This window comes from Chionomys nivalis, chromosome 4, assembly GCF_950005125.1.
Source record: "Chionomys nivalis chromosome 4, mChiNiv1.1, whole genome shotgun sequence".
In the NCBI taxonomy this organism is placed as follows: Eukaryota; Metazoa; Chordata; class Mammalia; order Rodentia; family Cricetidae; genus Chionomys; species Chionomys nivalis.
The window spans coordinates 59,882,166-59,887,249 of record NC_080089.1 but is presented as its reverse complement, the minus strand read 5'-3'; positions in this window follow the sequence as shown (position 1 = coordinate 59,887,249).

Below are 5,084 nucleotides of genomic sequence, written 5' to 3'. Positions count from 1 at the left end.
GGTTAGGGTGCGTCCTGTCCCCTTAACAGCACCAGACACACCTGGCAGCTGATGTGACAGCAAATTGTCAGGCCCGGAGCAAACCGCACGAATCAGGATCTGCATTTTCAGGAGCCTTCAAAGATGCTAGAGCGTCCTCACTTTCAAAACCACTGCTGTATTGAGGTACTGTTGAGACAGCGCTCATATTTATTGGGTGAACAAAGGGACCATTTACTCAGCCTTAAGATGAATTCTATCTCATCCACTTTATGTCCAGGAACAAGGAACGTGATAAGACTTGAGTCTGTATCCACGAAGCTCTTCATCTAAGGCCTTCGGCATAATTGATCACATTAGCTACATCCGGGCACCAAAGGATAGACAGACCTGCTGTCCCACGTGTTTGCTTGCACTGCTGTAGGACCTCAAGGCAGGAGACACTCAGGACACCATGCCTAGTGCCCTGGTTTCTGGGCTTTGGCCAGGAGACACCTTAGGGCCCAGAAAGGAAGTCTATTCCCCCTTCAAGGCTAGGAATAGAGCCCAGAGTCTCCTGCACACTGGTCAATTGCTGTCTTTGAGCTATGCTCTCAATGTCATGGCCCCTCTCTTGAGATTCCGTTGTCAAGTCTCTTTTATCTTGTTGAGATGTGTAGGCCTAGGTGGCCTGGCCTGGAACTTGCTATGTAATCCAGGCTGGCCCCAGATTGAACTCACAGAGAGCTGCCTGCCTCTGCCTCTCAAGAGCAGGGACTAGCGGTCTGTGCATGCTCCCCTCACACCCCAACACCATCATCTCGGTGTCAGAGCTCTTTCCATGGAAGCCCTGGAGGAAGAGGAGGAAGAGAAGGGCCCTGGGTGTGACTGATGTTTCTCTACACCAGATGTTTTGCTCACAGCTTCTGGGGAGGTGAGCTACTGCGACAAGGAGGCACGCAGTCAAAAGGAATTTTTCAAAGCTGGAGAGATGGCACAGTATTTAAGAGTACTGGCTTTTCTTCCAGAGGACCTGGGTTTAATTCTCAGCACCCACATGGTGGCAAACGACCATCTATAACTAAGGTTTCAGGGAATTTGGCACCTCCTTCTGGCCTCTGTGGATACCTGGTATGTTCATGATGTGCAGGCATATATGTAGGTAAAACACCATACATAATTTTTCCAAAGCCAGATGTACCTTCTTCTGGGACAGCAGAGATTGAAGAACCCATACCCGGAGGACAGGGATTTATAGTGGCCTCTCTGACAAAACCCTTTCCTGAGTTTCACAAGGGAAGACTCATGATCTCCAAGATCATCCTGTGTGGCAAGACACCAGGGATTGTCATCTGTTCACACCCCAATGGTAAACATTCCTGCTGGGTCCTTACATTCATGAGAGATTTATCATTATCTTATGTCCCGACTTGCAAGTGCTTTGCCGTAAGAATGCCCTGTAGCTAGGGATGAAGCTCAGTGGTAGAGAGACTCCCTAGGTTAGATTTACAGGACCAGAACCAAAGCCAAACATCTCCTAGAGACCTTTATAAAAGTACAGCTACTGTACATGGAGTGGGCATCCCACGTAGCAGGTGAATATGCTCCACCAAACTATTTTATTTGATTAGAAGTTTTGAAGCAAAATTGAATTGAGGTGCTGGAAAGATGGCTCAGTGCTTAAGAGCATTTGCTGCTTTTTCAAAGGACCTGAGTTTAGGTCTTAGGACCCACACTGGGTGGCTCACAACCACCTGTAGCTAACTCCAGCTCCAGGAGCCCTGGCGGCATTCTTTTCTTGCCTCTGCAAGCGCATACCCATGAGTAGATACACACACATACACACAAATCAAAATCAAATAAAAATTTTTAATGAATTTATACATCCTGTAAATAGGTCTGCCTATACTTTCTGATATTATTTGTTTATGACTCCCCACAAAGCGTTTTGGATCTAGAGATGCTGTATTAGTTACTGTTCTTGTTGCTATGACAATATACAAATACACAAATGCAATGTAAGGCAGAAAGAGTTTGTCTGGTGCACGGTATCAGGGGGTAGTAGACCCACCGTGATGGGGAAGGCATGCCTCAGGAACTTGAGGCAGCTGGTTCCTTTGCATCCACAGTCAGGAAGCAGGGAGAGGAGAATGTGGGTGCTTAGCCGGCTTTCTCCTTTACTCAATCAGGCGCTCTCGCAGATGAGACGGTGCTGTCTATATTTGGAGAGGGTCCTCCATCCACAGTTAAATCTCTAGAAGCACTCTTGTGGACAGACCCAGAGCGACCCTCAGTCCCATCACAGCTCCTCTGGGCAGAGAGCAGGTACACTAAAGAATAGGAACCCTTGGGGAGGAGGACATGACTCAGTGGGTGGGAGGCTAGATGGGCAAGCATGATCTGAGTTTGATTCCCATTACCTAAGTAAAAATCCAGGTATGGGGGGCTGGAGAGATGGCTCAGTGGTTAAGAGCATTGCCTGCTTTTCTAAAGGTCCTGAGTTCAATTCCCAGCAACCACATGGAGGCTCACAACCATCAGTAATGAGATCTGGTGCCCTCTTCTGCCTGCAGCCACACACACAGACAGAATATTGTATACATAATAAATAAATATATTTTTAAAAAAATCCAGGTGTGACTGCTCACCTGTACTCTTAGAGTAGTGGTTCTCAACCTGTGGGTCATGACCTCTTTGGGCCCCAATGACCTTTTCACAGGAGTCACATATCAGATATCCTGCATATCAGATACATTTACAATTCATAACAAGAGCAAAATCATAGTTATGCAATAGCAACGAAATAATTCTATGGTTGGGGCTCACCACAATCTGAGAAACCGTACTAAAGGGTGGCAGCGTTAGGAAGGCTGAGAAGCACTGCCTTAGAGCATAGCAGGGAAAGGAGGCATAGTCAGGGCTTGCTGACTGCCACTCCAGCTCCAGGTGAGGGAGAGACTCTGTCTCAAGGAAATAAGGTAGAAAGTGATCCAGCAGGACACTTGTGCACACACCAGCACACACAGGCATTGGCATCTCTCTCTGTCTCTCTGTCTCTCTCTCTCTCTCTGTGTCTGTCTCTGTCTGTCTCTGCCTCTGTCTCTCTTTCTGTCTCTCTCTCTCTCTGTCTCTCTCTCTGTCTCTCTCTTTCTCATACACACACACACACACACACACACAATGCAACCAGGTCCCTACCAAGGTAGGATAAATATAGGACATTTTTCTGAGTTATTGATGTCCCCAAATATTTATAAGAAGTATCATACACAAACATTAAAATAACTCGGAATATCTTTGGAACTGAATGAAAACCTTAAAGCAACTTCATGCAGAGCTCTCATATTTAGTATCTGACTCGGCATGAAATCTGGGGGAGGGGAAGACAAAAACCCTCACGTGCATTTGGAGGACTTGATGAAAGGAGGCAGCTCGGTTACGTCAGTTCCAGCCAGGCTCTCAGAGGGCAGCCCCGTCCGCTGTGCTGCCCGCTCTGCAGCCTGCGTTTGCTCCAGTGGAGCCTTGCTTCTGGAACAATCGCTTTCAGTTTAGCTGTTTATACTCAAGCATTCCACCAGAGGTGGAGGAACCAGGGGCTTTCAAACCCCTTCAGGTTTTCAGTTTCCTCCTTCCCTGAACAGGGGACGTGGCCAGTCTCCCCTCCCCAGGCTTGTTCCAAACACCCTGCAAAGTTTGGCACATCACTGAGACATGAACAAAAATGCTTTAAACAAAACCATGACTTCAGCTCACAACTACCATCTGTCCCTGGAATCTTAGGGGGCTTGTTTTTTTTTTGTTTGTTTGTTTTTTGTTCATTTATATTTTTTATTTATGTTTTTGAAGTTTTCTCATATACCCTGACTGCAGTTTCCCTCCCTCCTTCTCTCTCCCACCTCCTCTCCCCCATATCCACTCCTACATTTCTCTCTCTCTCTCTGTCTCTCTCTGTCTCTCTCTGTCTCTCTCTGTCTCTCTCTGTCTCTCTCTGTCTCTCTGTCTCTCTCTCTCTCTCTCTTTAAAAAAGCAGGCTTCCTAGGTATATCAACCAAACATGGTCTAGCAAGTTACACTAAGACTTAACACAAACCCTCCTATCAAGGCTGAACGAGGCAACCCAGTAGGAGGAAAGGGTCCTAGGCACAGGCAAAAGAGTCAGACACACCTCCCACTCCCATGGTTGGGAATCCCCCAAGAATGCTAAGCTAACAACCATAAGGTATATTGATGGAGGAGGGTAATCTTTCTATCTGTTGTTTCATTGGTTAATTAATAAAAAAAAAACTACTTGGCCTTTGATAGGACAGAAAATTAGGTAGGCGGAGTAAACAGAACAGAATTCTGTGAGAAAGGAAGCCGAGTCAGGCAGTTGCCATGATTCTCCCACCCGACATAGACGCAGGTTAAGATCTTCCCTGGTAAGCCAGCTCATGGTGCTACACAGAATATTAGAAATGGGTTAGATCAATATGTAAGAGCTAGCCAATAAGAAGTGAAAACTAATGGGCCACGCAGTGTTTAAAAGAATACAATTTGTGTGTTATTATTTTCGGGTATAAAGCTAGCCGTGCAGGCGGCCAGGTGCCAGGAACATAGCCCGCCGCTCCTATTACTACAGTATATGCAGAGGACCCAGCTCAGACGTACAGAACCCATGTTTGTCCCTTCAGTCTCTGTGATCCTCTATGAGCTCTGCTTAGTTGATTCTGTGGGCTTTGTTTTTGTGGTATCTTTGACCCCTTGTCCTACAACCCTTCCTCCCCTTCTTCTTCAGGGTTCCGCTTGTTCTGCCTAGTGTTTGGCTGCGGGTTTCTGAATCTGCTCCCATCAATTGCTGGATGACATCTCTCTGATGATAACTGGACTAGGTACTGATCTATGAGTATAGCAGAGAATCATCATTAGGAATCATTTCATTGGCTCTCCCAATGTTTGGTTCTATCTTAGGTCTCTGGGTTGTCCAGCCTTTGGTTCCTGACCATCCAGGCAGTGTCAACATGGGCTTCCTCTTCTGGTGTCAGTCTCAAGTTGGACCAGTCATTGGTTGACCACCATTGCCCCAGAACATCTTGTAGGTTGATGTCCCAGTGCCCCTGCTGGGAGCCTCCCTGGTTATAGGAGATGGC